Genomic DNA, 17,982 nt, shown 5'->3' with positions numbered 1-17,982 from the left:
CGCCACAAATCCAGTCCAAACTAACCTTCAACAGCAGGAGAAAAGAGAGTTTGGATTGCAATTAAATCTTTGTGTTTGCATTTCTACTGGATTCTTTAAGACTTTGTTTCAGTTACTATGTTTGTCAGGGGAAGGAAAAAATAACCTTTGGGCTATTTTTAAATTAGTAAGAGAAGAAAGGAGAGGAGAAACGCTGAGAATATACATTTACTAATATGAAGGTATATTTTGATGCCAGAAGACACGATACTAAAAGATATGTTATGTCATAAATTTATAAAACCATATTTTCTATTTCTTTTATATTATAGTAGACAACCAATACACATGGGAGCCAGAGTTATTTTTCTAAAATATTCCCTTGACAAATATTCTTTGTGTACTTAGTATGTGCCAGAATCTTTTGCAGATGTTAGGGAGAGAGCAGTGAACACAGGGAGAAAAATCTCTTCCCTCATGAAGGTTAGAGTATAGTGAGGAAAACTGGCAAAAACCAAAATACATAAAATGTAGAGCAAACTAGATGGTGAGAAGTTCTGTGAGAAAAATAAACCGGAGAAGGAAGTCAAGAGTAGGGAGGAGAAGACATATTTAAGTGAGGAGGTCAGGCAGGGCCTTACTGAAAGGCGAGTACAGACCTGAGGAGGTGAGGGAGCAAGGCAGACAGATACCTGGGGAAGTGTGTGCTAGGCAGAGGGAGCAGCTAGTGCAAAGGCCCTGAGGCCTAGGGAAAACAGGGAAAAAGTGGGAGGTGAAATCCCATGGGCCTTGTGAGTCAGTGGTTTTTGACTTTTCATTCTTTGAAATTTCTCATTTCAGACACTACATTTTTCATAATCAGAAATCCTATTTGGATCTATTTTTAATCTTCTTCCTCCCCATTATATATATGTATCTTCTTTATATACTCGAGGACATTTATAAAATACATAAAATCTACTTAAACTTCTTGTCTGCTAATTGTAATCTTTCTGCCATTCCTGGGTCTGTTTCTATTGACTGATTTGTTTTTCTCTTTCTCATAGTCATATTTTTCTGTTGCTTTGCATATCTGACAACTCGTTATTGAACATTTTCTTTAATTATGTAGACATGAAAACCAGGAGAAAATATGAGTGTTGGGCTTTGTTCTAGTGTATAATTAAGTTACTTTGGATCATGCTCACCTTTCCAAATCTTGCTTTTGTGCTTTATTTGGGAGAGTCTGTTGCAGCCTTTAAGGCTAATTTAGCTGCAGAACTCAGGCAATACTCTTCTGAGGACTCTACCCAAGTTCCATGGATTACCAGTTTTTTCCACTCTGACTGGTGAGAAGACAAACTATTCCCAGCCTGACCTGAGCTCTGAGAATTGCTTCAGGAAGTTCTATCCATAGCCGTGTAGGGTATTAACCCAGATGTATGCCAGTCAGTACTCAGCAGAGTCTCAGAAGGGCTTTCTCTTCAGATTTCAGGAGTTCTCTCTCTCTCCTTTCCAGTCCTCTGCCCCAGGGATCCTAGCTCGCTTAGCCTCCCTGAACTCATCTCCTCACTTGCATCAGACTGTGAGACTGTTAAGCTTTCTTAGGCTTCTCATTCCCTGCGGCTTTAAGGCTGTCTCTAGGCAATAATTTGGAGAAAATGAAAAGATCACTTCATTATTTTTTTCACCTCATGGGTCACAATCTTGCTCTGGCTGTTGTTCAGTGTCATTTTCATATATAAATTCTAATTCTTCTTCTACTTCTTCTTCTTCTTCTCTTTCTCCCTCTCCCTCTCCCCTCCCCCTCCCTCTTCTTCCTATTCTCTATCTCCTCCTCCTCCTCCTCCTCCTTCTCCTCCTCCTCCATCCATCAGGAGGTCCATTCTCTTGGCTATTAGTCCTTCACGGGGAGAAACAGAGGTCCTAGTATAACTTCTAATGGCCAAACATGTGGACTAATTAAATCCTCTCAGAACCTGACCTGTTTATATTTATATGTGAATTCTGGCCCACATTTAAAAACCTATGTACAACAGAAACATAAATTCTGGCCATATGTTTGGGATTGTGCTATCTCAAAGTTAACCTGGCAGTAAGGATTTATTGCAGAGTAGCTCAGAGAACTACAAGTGGAAGAGTGGAGAAGTGAGAGAGGGAAGGGAAAAAACACTAAATGGTGTGTTGTCAACTCACTTACCAGATATACCAAAGGGCTCAATCCTGCAGAGAAACTTGAGGAGGTAGAATAAATTTAGCCTACCTCAGAGCTATTGCAATTAAGTGCGGCAGCTGTATATATCTCTCCACTCCTCATCCATTATTTATTGAGAGCTGCTTCTGTGGGTGTTAACTCTCTGCACTTCTGAGTTTGTCCTGTGTGTAGGTTGAGCATGTTCACTGTGTCCAGAAAGAAGCCCTCAGGCAGAGAACTTCAGGTGTTCATAGGGAGCAGCCTTCATAATGTAGAGGTAAAAACCAGAGGGAAATAAGTGGGGGGTACTAATAATGTTGCTAGCATTGGACAGAAGAGTGAATTCAACTCACTCTAAAGCAGCAGTGCAACGTGCTCGTCTTTCGACCCAACTGTTGAAATAGACCTGACTTAATAGCTACAGGCTTATATCAATCTTCTCTTCCTTTCATAGTAATTAGAGAATGTTTTCTAAGGTTTTATTTCTTAAAAGTACAGTGAACACCTAACTCACAAGGAATGAATAATTCTGTACATATACCTGTACATTTGCCCTATGACATTTTGGCATATTAATTTTTTAATAAAAATATATTTACATTTTTATTGCCTTTTTTTTTCTTAAGTAAGTTTTACACCCAGCATGGAGTCCAATGTGGGACTCAAACTCAAAACTCTGAGGTCATGACCTGAGCTGAGATCAAGAGTCAAATGCTTAAACAACTGAGCCACCCAGGCACTCTTATTGTCTTTTTAAATAGAGGGCATGAAGTAGATTTCAGATTTTGTTGAAGACTCAGTAATTTTATTTAAGTCGTGCATTGGAAAACCATAGACACAGTTGTATTTGTACATATGGAAAAAGGAAATTGGCCAACTTTGTTATAAATACTCTTCAGAATCAGTTGATAGTGGTTTTCTTTGACAAAACTTTTCATGCTGACTTAGTTTTATGCATTTGTACCTTTCTCCTGAAAGAAAAAGGTGTATTGTGGCAGCCTGGTCAGGGAAACAGTAGTGAGTTATGCAAAAATAGTTATGAGATCACAGACCACCACAACCTTCTCTAAAGTAGTTTTATTGCCCCTCCATCTCCCAAATCATCTCATCCAAGCTATTATAAAAACATATTATTTCTGCATCACAAATACAGTTGATTCCAGGAATCCTCATTCACTTACCCAAATGCTTTTTCCTCCAATGTGTCGTTGACAGAATGAAATGAGGATTATGTGTCCAACATTTTTATGATTTTGTACCAGTGATGCGGAAGGAAGAATTTATTTTCTTAATAGTCATTGAAATCAATATCATCTTACACTTTTTGCACATCACTCAGTTGCACATATTTCTGCACATTCCTCTTAAATTTTTTGTTAGAAATAGAATACTAAACAGTATTTCTTAAAAAAAGAATTCCAGGTTTAATAATTAGAGACTGAAAATTTACAAGGTTTCTGATTAATTGGGCAACTTTGTTATAAATACTCTTCAGAATCAGCAGCACTGTAAAATCTGGGAAAAAGTATCATTCTCTGTGGGCTCAATTTGTGAAATATACTGTGGTTCAGGAATGTTCAGGAAAAATTCTGATGACTCTTAACTATAGAAAACAAACAGGAGGTAGATGGGGGTGGGTGGGTGAAATAGAGTAAAGGGTGATTAAGAGTAGACATAGCTTGATGAGCACTGAGAAATATGTCACTCTACTGTAAGTTGAAAATTAATATAAACACTGTATGTTAACTATACCAGAATTAAAAATTAAAAAAAAGAAAAAGTCTTGATGTAACGGGTGTTTTTTTCTGAGGGAAGCATGATTGCCTAAAGTTTTCTTTTACTGTATGTATAAAAATGTATAAAATCATTAGGAAAGAATCCATATGGCTGTCCATATATTTATATACAATTCACTCCCAAATATATAATTTCATAAGAATTTGTAGCATTAGCTCTTGCAAAATAAATTTGGTTTTCCTTTTCCTGTCTCAGCCTAAGGACATTTAGTTCCTTAGAGTCCTTTCAGTTTGAAAGTTGGCAAATATCAGTGGCAATATAAAATCACCTAGAATGATTGCTGGTACGTAGAGATGAGTTATCTGAAAATCTAAAAATTTATGCTGAAATGTTATGATTTACATTTATTTTCATCCCAGCATCTAGCCTTCCAGTGCCTGGTCTCAGTTTGAAATGTCAAAGCTAAATGAATTTCTTTAAAAAAGAAATGTGTATAGCTCAGTCGACTGCCTCTGTTCAAATAAACCTTGCACTTTTTCTGTTACCATTGGCCAGTGATGGGGTGTGCTTGGATGTCACTCAGAACCATTCATCAGAACCATTCATCTAGGTAGCATGGCTACCTAGATGGCTGACTCAGGACCTATAAAACATTTCTTTCTTTTTTTTTTTTTTTTTAAGATTTTATTTATTTATTTGAGAGAGAGAGAGCACAAAAAGGGTAAACAGGGAAACTCCCTGTTGAGCAGGGACCCCGATGTGGGACTGGATCCCAGGACCCTGAGATCATGACCTGAGCTGAAGGCAGACGCTTATGTGACTGAGCCACCCGGGCACCCCCCTGTAAAGTATTTCAACAGATGCTCATTTGCACATTGATTTCACACAGGTAGGTTGTAAGTCATGCTAGATTAAATTCTGTAAGGGAAATGGTGTGAGTTTTTTTGGCTTATTATATCCCCAGTGCCTGCTGTGGTGCTGAGATATCAGTATATACTCAGTGAACAAATGACTTAAGTCTCAGATTTTTTTCTGATGTATTCTCTGTCATGCACAGGTGACATCTGATCCAGTTCTCCACCTGTCCTGGCCCTGACTTCACTTTGATTAGGCCTCTCGTGGCCTTACCTGTGTCTGCACTTATGATCCTATGCTGTTTTTTTTTCCCATTTATGAGTTTTCTTTTACCACCAGACTGAATGTTCCATGACAGCGGTCTTGCTGCCTTATATATTTTGCATCATTAAAGTCTACAATAGTTTACACAATGTCTGGTAGACATTTTGCAAGCTAGTCTTTTAACTTTTTTAAGACATGTGCAAGTAACTCTTTCTTTTACACATTTTTTTTTTCCACTTCAGGAAGACTAGTCTAAGTTTAAAGCTAAGCTTTGATTAAAAAACAGAGGAAAAAGGCCAAACTTTTAAAGCTCCTAGATCTGATGTAGAGGTTGATGACTTTGTTCATTCAGTCAGTCAGTATTTATTGAGTACTGAGTGTCTGCTGGGTAGCAGGCACTATTCTAGGTGCTGAGGAAACAGCAATGAATAACACATTCTCAGATCCCTGCCTTTATGGATTTATTTCAATGAGTGAAATCGACAATGTAAAACATCTAATCTACTAATAGTGATAAAGTGCTAAGGAGATGAAATAAAGCTGGGAAAGGGGATACAGGTAACTGGGAGAATGGGTTGACATTTTTGGTAGGGTGGCTATTGCCAGCACCATTGAGAAGGTAACTCTGGATAAAAACCTGAGAGAGACTGTTAACTGTGCACAACTGGAATAGCATCTCAGAGAGAAGCAGCAGCTGGTAGATCCACTGGTCATTCTTAGTTCTCATGGACTCATCCTCCTCAGGATGTCTTAATAGAGCAGGTCATCCTGCTACCCAGGTCACTTTCCCAGGTTTTCTCTGGCCCAAATGATGGCTCCTTTGCTTATTTCTTGATCTCATCGTTTTGAAACATTGGAGTACTTGATAGCTCAATTACCATAATTCTTTCTTCCTTTTCCACTTCCTATACTTGCTCACACAGTCTTGTGGCTAAATACACATAAATGACTGAAATCTGTGTTTCCAACTCTGACTTCTTTGATCATATTCTATCCAGACCTGCATACATAATCAACATCTCATCTATGCTCATCCCAAATTTATTATGTCCAAATTAAAACTTTTCATTTTCAGCCCCATTCTCAATACCTTCTTCACCGTATTCTTTGTTATTTCAGTAAGTGTCATAATTATTCACGTAGTTGCTCAAGTGAAAACTTGGGAGTCTTCCATAATGCCCTTTTTCTCTCACATCTAACAGAATGCCCATTGGCAAGTCCTGTTAGATCTAACTGCAAAATATTTCCCTCAAATGAGTACTTCTTTCTGCCTTGAGAACTACTTCCCCTACTCTAAGACATCATCATCTTTTTCTAAAAATACAAAAATTAAGGACAGTGTAATACATCATGGATCATGTATTATAATTATATAATATATTATATATAAAATGTATTTGAATGTAATGATAATCTTGGAATATAAGAATGTTATATTTTAGTACAATAATATGGTATATATGAGATTTATATAATATAAACAGCAAATATAATTTGTCATTATATATTAATATACCCTATAATATGATATAGTTAGACATATATGTATATCATAACATAAATACAAAAATTATCTCTTCAATTTTTTTTCTCTATGCTTTCACTCTAATTCTCTGCTTCTGCCTCTTTATACTTTATTCCCCATGCAGCATCTAGAATCACTCTTTAAGAATAAAAATATGATCATGTCACTCTTCTGCTCAAAAACGTTTAATGACTTTCCATCCTCCAAGAAGCAAATCCAGCCTCCTCGAGATGGGCAGCAGGCCCTGCATGATCTAGTCCTTAGATGCTTTGGGACTCTAGTCTTCCCTGTTACTCTCCACTCCCATGCTAAGTGGGTTCAGGCCTTTTCCGCAGATGCTCTTTGCCTGGACCACTCACTTGGATATCCTTCTTGCTCCTTTGCTTCATTTGTGTTTGCCCAAGTATCATATCAGCACAGAGGCTATCCCTGACTTCTCTGTCTAAAATGGAATCCTTTACCAGTCTATATCCCTTGTTTTATTTTATTTTTCTTAATAGCTTTCATCAGTGTACAGCAATATTGTGCATATTTCTTTGATTTGGGGCTTTATTTTCTATTGTACAACTAGGGCTGAGTCTTTTTTACTTTTATTTTTCACTGCTATAGCAGTGGCACTTATAGTGGTGCTTGACACAGAGCAGATGCTTGATAAATATTTGTAGAATCAAAAGCTCTCTTCTGAGTTTCCATAACCGTTGATTTACAGCCTTATCATAGCACTTAAAAAAGTGTGTTTTAATTGGAAGTAATATCTTACATTCATTAGACTGTGTCCTTCCTTGGAAGGAAAAGACCATTAACATTCATCTCTGATTTACCAATGTTCAGAAAAGGACTGGGCGCGTAGCGGTACTTCATGAAAGTGCTTTGAATGAATTAATGATTACTTAGTCTCATTGTTCCCTAAAGAAGCAATTCAGGGAATCTCTGGTATTTTCCCGAAGCAATAGGCTAGTAACATTGTTGTGATCAACTATCTTACATTAGGTAAAATGTACCCCATTTCTGTTTTAGAAAATAGTTGAGTGATAATCTAAAACTATGTGTGATTTTAGACTATAATTTTTAATAATGAAAAGCATGCAATTTTTCACATGACAGAAAATACAGAATTTAAAACATTAAGACAACAAACAGAGAGTTTAGAATCTTAGATTTGGTACGGTTTGACACTGGTCATTGTTTAGTCCAGTGTCTTTGTTTACTCCTGCTGAAGCTGAGGGCCAGAGCTTAGGAGTTGACAAAACTAAATCTAGAGCTGGGACACCTGGGCATTCCAGTTCTTCCAGTTTTTACCTCCCCGTGCCAGTCTTCCATACTTAACTCAGCTTCCTTGGTTTGGGTGATCATGTCTCCAGTGGTAACCCCAGAAGCTGTACATAGCCTACCTCTTCATTCTCTTGGGTTTTCTTATATTAGATTTTCTTTCCTATATATTTAGAAGCATCAGTGATTCAATTCAGTGGGTTCCATTTTTATCACAGGAATGTGAACAATGCAGACACAGTAGATCTGATTTTTAGACAAATTTCAAGGTACAGCTTGATTCTAGCTATCACCAACACTATTGAAAACCATCCTTAACTTGAGTCATCTCTGTTGTGATTATTTCTGCTATGACCAAGTGTCATATCACCCTTTAAAAAAGTCATCCTTTAAAAAAAAGGTTTGGTTAGATTTGTGCATTAGTGTATAACTTATTTATTAATGGGAATAATTTTAACGTAAGCATTTGAACAGAGAGAATTGCATTATATCTGGAATATTTAGGGACAATAAAGATACCTTGACTCTCTTGAGCTTTTTTTAGAACACCTGCTGTTTAGAAGTACAGAATAAACCATTACTTACAACTCTTTTCTTAAAGGATGGCAGCTGTGTTTCCTACTTGGAGGTGAATATTCCTTTTTTTTTTTTTAAAATAGGTCTTAACAAATTTTATTACAGTATTCCCAGAAATGCAATCAATTTACTGATTGTAAATCTATACCATTCATGGTTTTCTTCTTTTTTAATATTAAGAATATACTTAGATTACATGTCGAGTTAATGTGGCCCTTTTTTGGTAATAAAACTAAAACAACATAACCAAAACTTTGTGGATAAGACATTTTGAAAGAAATAGTTAAAATTAATAGATACTTAGAAAATTTAACAGTAGAGTCACCGCTAAGGCAATTGCAGTGTTTCTATTTGACTTTGACAAGTAGAGGCAGCACTTGAAGAAAGTGTTTATTGATTGATTGTAAAGGGTGAATACTGGATTTATTGGTCTATAACCTTAGAAAATGGATTTTGGTATTATAAAGACTTCTTGATGATCTTTCCTTGCCCAGCTCATAAAGTGCTCCTCCTTTGTCCTCCTGTAACACCTGGAGCAAATCATCCTATTTTCTTCATTGAATTCAAATGGTGTGTTTACACTCTGGTATTTCCTGAATGCATCTGAAGTTCCCTGAAGGCAGATATGATTCTCTATTGCTGTTAACAGTGCATTCTTCCAAACAGGCTCTAACTCGCTCTCTGTCCATCAATTTCCAAATCCTGTTGGTTCAGCCTTTAAATTTCCCTTTCTTTAGTCTTCACTGACACTGAGACATATCACCAACAAACCAACAGGGTTACTCTGTCTTAGGCTACTCTTTGTTGGGGAGCTGGAAGTGGAACACGCTGTAGAGATAAAGACCTTTCTCTCTACCCATGCCTTGTGTACGTGAGGTGTCCCACACTGCCTGGATTTGTATCTCTGCTGTGCCATTTACTAGCCCTGCCACTTACTAGCTGTGTAACCTTGGACAAGTTTTTTTTACTTCTTTCTGCTTCTGTTTCCTCATCTGTAAAATGGGGCTAAAAATAGGACCTACCTCATGTGGCTGCTATGAGAATGAAAATAAGTGAGTTAATATATATAAAGCCCTTAAAACAGTGCTTGGCACACAGTGAACATTTCAAGTGTTAGCTGCTGTAGTTATTATTATTCATTACTAGCCAGTAATACTTCCCCTTTAGGTAGTCATGGGAGAGAGTAATAACAGAATCTCTGTGGGAATAAAGTGGTAAGAACACCTCCCCAAAGTCCTTGTTGAGAGCTACTGCTCTAGGCTAGAGAGCCAATGGTGTCCTAAGCAGTGGGCAAGCCAGCTTTAGATCCAAAGAGTGAAAGCAATTTGGTTATAATTTACTGCTGTACAGATCAAGGAATACAAACTGACAACTGACGCTGGTTTGATTTGTTAGCCCATACAATTCTTTAAAAGTAGAGGCAACTATACAGATTTTAGTCTTCTCTGAAATTCATGCATGAGATAATACTGAAATTATGTAACTGCTTTCATCAAGTGAATAAATCTCCAAGTTTTAAGTATGGAACTGGAAAAAAATCTCAGAAGTGCTTTTAGAAGATGTGAATTTTGTCTGAAAAATATCTTTTAAGGGAGGATACAATGATTTTGTTAAAAATAGCCTCTCGCTGGCTTCCTCTAATGCATTCACTCCTACCATCCATCCTAAATATCTACAAAACAGAGGGAAACACACAAAGTCACATCAGGAACAAAAACAACACAGCATGGTACTGGCATAAAAACAGACACATAGACCAATGGAACAGAGTAGAGAGTCCAGATATGGACCCTCAACTCTATGGGCAAATAATCTTGGACAAAGCAGGAAAAAATATACAGTGGAAAAAAGACAGTCTCTTCAATAAATGGTGCTGGGAAAACTGGGCAGCTATATGTAGAAGAATGAAATTCGACCATTCTCTTACACTGTACACAAAGATAAACTCAAAATGGATAAAAGACCTCAACGTGAGACAGGAATCCATGAGAATTCTAGAGGAGAACATGGGCAGTAATCTCTTTGATATCAGCCACAGCAACTTCTTTCAAGATATGTCTCCAAAGGCAAAGGAAACAAAAGCGAAAATAAACTTTTGGGACTTCATCAAAATCAAAAGCTTCTGCACAGCAAAGGAAACAGTCAACAAAACAAAGAGGCAACCCACGGAATGGGAGAAGATATTTGCAAATGACAGTACAGACAAAAGGTTGATATCCAGGATCTATAATGAACTCCTCAAACTTAACACACACAAAACAGACAATCATATCAAAAAATGGGCAGAAGATATGAACAGACACTTCTCCAATGAAGACATACAAATGGCTATCAGACACGTGAAAAAATGTTCATCATCAATAGCCATCAGGGAGATTCAAATTAAAACCACATTGAGATACCACATTACACCAGTTAGAATGGCCAAAATTAACAAGACAGAAAACAACATGTGTTGGATGGGATGTGGAGAAAGGGGAACCCTCTTCCACTGTTGGTGGGAATGCAAGTTGGTGCAGCCTCTTTGGAGAACAGTGTGGAGATTCCTCAAGAAATTAAAAATAGAGCTTCCCTATGACCCTGCAATTGCACTCCTGGGTATATACCCCAAAGATATATATGTAGTGAAAAGAAGGGCCATCTGTACCCCAATGTTTATAGCAGCAATGGCCATGGTCACCAAACTGTGGAAAGAACCAAGACGCCCTTCAGCGGACGAATGGATAAGGAAGATGTGGTCCATATATACTATGGAGTATTATGCCTCCATCAGAAAGGATGAATACCCAACTTTTGTAGCAACATGGGTGGGACTGGAAGAAATTACGCTGAGTGAAATCAGTCAAGCAGAGAGAGTCAATTATCATATGGTTTCACTTATTTGTGGAGCATAACAAATAGCATGGAGGACATGGGGAGTTAGAGAGGAGAAGAGAGTTGGGGGAAATTGGAGGGGGAGGTGAACCATGAGAGACTATGGACTCTGAAAAACAATCTAAGGGGTTTGAAGTGGCAGGGGGGTGGGAGGTTGGAGTACCAGGTGGTGGGTATTATAGAGGACACGGATTGCATGGAGCACTGGGTGTGGTTAAAAAATATTGAATACTGTTATGCTGAAAATAAATAAATTAAAAACAAAGAAACAAACAAAAAAACACAAAAAAACAAGGGCTAACTATTTTTGCTAGATTCCTAGGGACTTTCCATTGCAAGATCATGGAAACTAGACCAAGAAAAGCAATGGACAGTCTGCATGGCAAGAAAGAAAGAGTAAAAATCTTGCTCTTGTGAAAGTAGGTACAAAGATCTTTTGTTTCTTTGTTACTTCATACCCTTGGCAGGAATAAAGATCTACCAATTCAAAAACTGGTTTATAATCCTTTTACTGTGTATATACTACATTTTTAGACAGTCAAATGTTTTTATACACCTGTTACCAGTACATTGTTTCTATATCACACAGAGGCTGACTTTGCGTAGAGACTGTGATCAGTGAGGAAAATAGCACTAATAATATGGGTGGTAAATATTAATTTTAATATTCACTGAACTCCTGCTACAGCCAGACGGCTGTTCAAAGGACATTTCACTGTAGGTCTTAGTTTGTTTAAGCTCATAATAACCTATGAGGCAGGTAGTATTACTGTTCTATTTACTATTATCTAGATGAGACAAAGACACAGAGCACTGTGGAGGACAAATTTGAGAAGCATAGCCAAAACAGAGGGAAAGGACAATGAAATGATGATAGTGTAGCTGATAGGTATGGAAACTGGGGAACATAACTCCCACCAAACATGGAATGGAAATCATTCGAAGAAGCAAGTAAGAAGAATTGAAATGAAAGCAATAACCTTTCAGAGTAATGAAAGTTCTGAGCATGTGCAGCTCCTTGCTAAGAAAGAAGAGGCAGCTGAGCAAGTTGCTAAGAGGTAGTCTTTCTAGATTCAGGTTCTTTCTCTACCACAAGTTAGGTGACCTTTGGGAAAATTACTTAATTCTTCTAAACCTCTGTATCTTCATTCGTAAAAAGAGGGTAACCATGGTAGTATGTTCTTCATATTTTGTTTTAAAATAAGGATTAAGTGAGCCTTACATGTAAAGTAGTACCTAAAACTGTGACACATAGTGAGTTCCTAATAAGTGATAGCTATTTTTGTCATTATTATTATTATTGTTTTTATTACATGGGTAAAGAGAAAGGGGATGAGAATTCATGGTCAAGTAATTGGGGAGGTTCTAATTAACTGGGATTGTTTATGGTATGTTTCTTCATAGCCTTTAATATGTTTACCTAAATTATAAAACTTCAAGTAGGGAATTCTCAGATTTATTTAGCCACAAAACCTCCTTGCTTTTTATTGTTTCTTGTTGAATACAAATAATGTCTTGTGGGACTCCGGTGTTCTACCATCCGCAGTCTAGGAAATGTTCTTTATTTCACACACATTGTTCAGGAGAATAGGAAAACAGACATGACAATGTCTTTGATGACCTGCACTGCAAACAACTAACCATCAAAGAACGTGCTTTTACCTTTACAAAACCTCATGAATACACTTTTTTCTCCATTGTACAAAACCACGTATCTAGGCACTCAAACCTTATGATCACTCAATCTTGTCAGTGTCATCAGCTTTAACATTGAAAGTTTTTCGACAGTTTCTTAGAATATTGTAAAAAAAAAAGAGTTAAAATTGGCATAGCTCCAACCTTCTGGGAGATTTATTTTACCATATTATTATTCCTTCAAAATGTTTGTAGTTCATTGCCCATTGTGTCATAGGAACACTATTCACTTATGTGTTGGCAATACATCTCTCTAGTATTCCTTATTTGGTATCAGAGTAATACTGAATTAACATTAAAAAAGCACATTATTCAGAAGTTTTGTTTTATTTTTTCCTTCTAGCACTGCTGGTAGATTATATTAATGTTTTGTTTTATTTGATGTTTCTGTGTCAGATGGCATATCCTACATGGCTTTCCACAACTGGGAATGGGCTTATTCAGAGAGAAGTTAATGAGCTTCTGTAGGAATTATTCCCACTATATCCCATTACTACTAAGCTGGGTTGGGAAATATAATTAGAAATAAAATCTGTTGGGATCCTTCCCATGTAGAAAAGAATGAAACGGTTTCGTTATTGTATAAAGATTAATCAGACTGAGATGCACATCGCACGCAATCTGCTGAGGAGATGGCAGTGAAAGAAATCTCACCATTTAATACAGCTAGGTAGGCAAATACAATTCATTACAGTTATGCTAATTTATCTTTATTGAAAGAAAAAATAAAATTTCTTATATCTTTTTTCTTAATTCAAGTGTAATTGACATCTAACATTATGTTAGTTTCAGGTGTACAACATAATGATTTGTATTTGTATATATTGTGAAATGATCGCCACAATAAGTCCAGTTACCATCTGGCGCCATAAGAGTTACATTTTTTTTTCTTATGATGAGAACTTTCAAGATCTGTTCCCTTAGCAACTTTCAAATATGCTGTACAATATTATTGACTATAGTCAACATGCTGTACATTACATCTTCTTAACATTTCTTGTACAACTGGAAGTTTGCTCCTCAGCTTGTATCTTTATGACAAGCAGGAAATAGCATCATGAAGCCAAACACGGAGGTTTAAATTCCCACAGAGTCCCGCTGGGGGGTGGGGGGGGTAAGGGGGCGTGGAAGGAATGCCATCCACCCTCCTAGAGGTTCACACTTCAAAGAAATTGCTCTGAGGTCTCTGAGAAATGCATTCCTGGGATGCAGAACTAGTGTGAGGTTTATTAATCTTTTAAAAGACTTATATACATCTCAAAATGACAGAGAAAGCATTTGATCAAGTTTTCTAAGGTAAATGCTAAAGAGAGGGGGAGGAGTACTCTTCCCTTTTGGCACGAGGGAAAAATCAAGTGTTTTTTTTTTAGAACTGTATTTACCCTTGCAATTTCTCATTTTTGCTACTCCTTTATAAGTTGCACTGTAGTTTTTAAATTATCTCCATTTGTTTCTCCTTTTTCTGAGCAGTATGCAGTTGTATAAATATCCAGCAAATCCATAGTAAAATAAAAAACCAAGCAATTGCCAGAACTACAATAGGATGAATTTTAAAAATTAATATAATGTTTATCTTGAGAAATATCTTTTTTTTTGAGGAAGTATCTTTAAATATATCACACTAATAGTATGATTCATTAGAATTTTTGATTCTTGATTAGCTGCGTGTAACATTTTCATTGTACATTACATTCACAAACTCTAGTGGAGGCTTTGGCTTATGCTTTCATTATTTTGTATTTTCTTATGAAAACTTATCCAATCCAAGTTTGTAATATAATAATATGAATTTTTAATTGAGTTTTTCTTACAAGGCCTAATGAATTTCTCCCGAGGTCTCATCAGTTGTGTAAGTAATATTGCATTTACATGGTAATCTAGGCCCTTCAGTAATTATCCCATCTTCCTAAATAATTTTTTCCTATGTGCAAAACATGAAAATACCTATGGCTGTTCTCTAATATTGACGTCTTTTTATGAGGCACCCACTGAAGGTCACAGATTGGACTTCTAGTGTTCAATGTATAATGAGTTGTGTTGAGAATAATCCCACACTGGGCCATTCTTTGCATAGGTCTAATCAATAGTTGTATTGTCCATTAAATCTCCATGAATAATGGCTTTCCACCTTTGTTTGCTTTCCATCCTGGGCCTGGAGAGAACTTGCAGAATGGGCAGCTCGGATATGATGAAATGTCTGTGAGCCCTTCCTCAATGAGCCTACTTTCCAATAGGGTTTCCTCTCCTTTCCAAACACCAACTCAAGAAACTTCTTTCCCTTTCAGTCAAAGTGTAATCTGAGGACAATGTTTTCAGAGGAAGACTCAGACAGACTTTGGAAAACAGCATCAGGGTAGTGCCCAGAGTGTTTGTGGTTGACCACAAATAAGAGAACCCAACATTTACAAATTTGAGCAGCAAGGCGATTTATTGGAAAGGCATGCAACGGCTCAGAGAGCAGCAGGAACACTGGAGTTAAGGGGGAATGGGAAAGATGGCTAGCAAAAAAGAAGTCGGCAGCTGAGAGCACAGTCTAATTTCCATCCGGGGAGAGTTTGTCTGGAGTGGTGGGGCTGGGAACTTTTTGCTTGCTTTATTCTGCTAATGTTGCCCCTTCACACATTATACTTTTAGGAGTCAAAATTTCAACCACAAGTATCTGATCATCTGAAGCCATCCTCCAGTAATGTCAGGTTCTTTATACAAGGGAGTAAAGGGAGACAAAGAGTGATCCCTCCTTCCCTTTGAGTGGGAGATGTCGCTCTGCCTCTAGACTTCTGTGACATGGCGCTCACTTCATGCACTTACTGTTCTAGGTGCTTTGTGTATATTAATTTATTTATTCTTAAGCAGCTCTATGTGGCAGGTATTATTTTCTCCATTTGTACAGTAGAGAAATTGGGCAAAGAAAGTTAATCTATTTAATTTAATTTTTAAATTTAAATTTTAGTTTTTAGATGTAGTTTGCCCCAATCACACAGCAAATGGTAGAGAGAGAATCTGAAGCTAGGCACTCAGGTTGCAGAATGAGTGCCTTCTCACTCTTGCTCAGCCTTAACAAAGACAAGTGTTCGGAGGTTTTACTATAAAGAAAAGGAAATAAAAACAGAAAAATGAAAATAACAAATCAAATCAACAGCAAATGAACAATCAAATGTTTGGTTTGTATGGTAATAAAATATGTAATTTCCATTTTCTCTATATTTTATATATTGTATATTCATGTGTTTCTTAAACATGTAATTTTGATATAATGTTAGATTTATAGGAGACTTGCAAAGACATTGCAGTTTCCATATGTAGTTTTTACTCAGCTTCCCTTTGGTTAATACTTCACATAGCCATAGAAGAATGAACAAAGCAAAGAAATTAACAGTAATCCATCACAATCAACAAACTACAGACTTTATCCAATTTCCTGTTTTTCCACTAATGTCCTTTCTCTGTTCCAAGGTCTTGTCCAGGATCCTCCATTGCATTTACTTACCATGTATGTCTCCTTACCTTTAATCTGTGCCAGTTCCTTGTGACTTGATACTTTGAATGAATAATGGTCAAGTATTCTGTACAACATTCTTCAATTTGGGCTTGTCTGATGCTTTCTTTGATTTGATTAAGTTTATGAATTTAGAGGAGGAATGTCCTTTCTGGTGCATTCTATTGGGGAGTTATATCAATATGTTAGATTATTAGGATTTTAACATCGACTACTTTGTTATGGTGGCTCTGTTTTATTTTTTAATTGTAATTTTACTTTACTTTTAAAAATAATGCTAAGTTAACATTTCTAATATTTAGGTTTTTTAAATTTTTTATTGCAGATCTTCTTATATTGCAAAACCTCTAACTCATATGGATTCCTAGACCACATATAACTAACTCACTCTTGCTCTTCAGTAAGCACATTTTTGTGATTTAGAACACAAGCTGTTCCTTAAGCCACACATAACTGCATGCTCCATCTGATATGTAATAAGCTAAGTGAGAGATGAGCAGTCCACTCTGTCCATGGTTTGGAGTAAACTCTATAGCCAAAGGCAATCCTTATTCTGATACCAAATGTAGTGCCACACTGGGGAGTTAGTGAATTATAGTCAATTCTACTTAATGAGTATCAAGGCCATTTCTTTTGCTGTTCTTGAAAGCTACATTTGTTAGTAAGGCCTTGAGGCCAATTTGCCTATTAGCTTAGGTTTTATGATACTATGTACAGCTCATTTAAAACAATTCCCCATACATAAAATTGTACATCTGTCTTTTGAAATGTGTAAAATGTGTTAAAATAGTGATATAGACAAATTATTGTCAAAGAAAACCATTTTGCAGTTTTCTCTGTGTAAGCCCATGATCTTTTCTAATTTGTACACCTTGCTTATAACGGAAGTACATATTTGAAAACCACTATGATTTTATACTTTTGTATTTCATATATATATATGTACACAAGGAACTTTATATCTATTTAGCATAATTTATTATTATTATTTAAACTCTTTCTTCCTTATACTAGAAAGCCAATCTGTAAACTGTTTTAATTTTTTGCAACTTTAGGAGTACTATTATATATTGTTTGTGTGTGTTTGTTTCCTCTTCAAAATAAATGGTAACATCTGCTCTAGGCCTCCCAACAGACAGTAAAAAAACTTTTTTTTTTTTTTTTTTTTTTTTAAATAGAATGCTTCACGAATTTGCTTGTCATCCTTGCTTAGGGGCCATGCTAGTCTTCTCTGTTGTTCTAATTTTAGCATATGTGCTGCCAAAGTGAGCATGAGAGTAAAAGTTTTTAATGTTTGGTAAGCCATTTGCTAAAATGAAATTTTAACAATCATCCATTACATGGATAATAATGACAATGTGGCTAAGAATAGAGAAGGAATAAAAGTACATACTCCTGGTAAGTCAGTGTTTAGTGTTCTACAGTTCTAGCAATGCTCTTACATTTATCAACTTGAAACATGGTAATCCTGGTTATTTAGGACCTCATTCTGTGTATTTTGCTTTTGCAAAAAGAACTTAGCATTTAAAAAAGTTACCT

The 17,982-nt window shown here is 36.4% G+C and overlaps 1 protein-coding gene and 1 non-coding gene across 10 annotated transcripts in view; one reads left to right on the top strand and one right to left on the bottom strand.

The window, feature by feature from the left end:
• MAPK10 (mitogen-activated protein kinase 10) overlaps positions 1-17,982 on the top strand; it is a 585,543-nt gene that overhangs the window by 326,140 nt on the left and 241,421 nt on the right. The gene's annotated exons all lie outside the window — the stretch shown is intronic.
• LOC116585416 lies at positions 17,612-17,716 on the bottom strand. Its single transcript, XR_004283611.1, has one exon. It is a non-coding gene; the product is annotated as a U6 spliceosomal RNA (small nuclear RNA).

Source organism: Mustela erminea, chromosome 2 (genome assembly GCF_009829155.1).
Source record: "Mustela erminea isolate mMusErm1 chromosome 2, mMusErm1.Pri, whole genome shotgun sequence".
Taxonomy (NCBI): Eukaryota; Metazoa; Chordata; class Mammalia; order Carnivora; family Mustelidae; genus Mustela; species Mustela erminea.
Note: the sequence above shows the minus strand (reverse complement) of the source record. Positions and strands in the feature narration are given on the sequence as shown.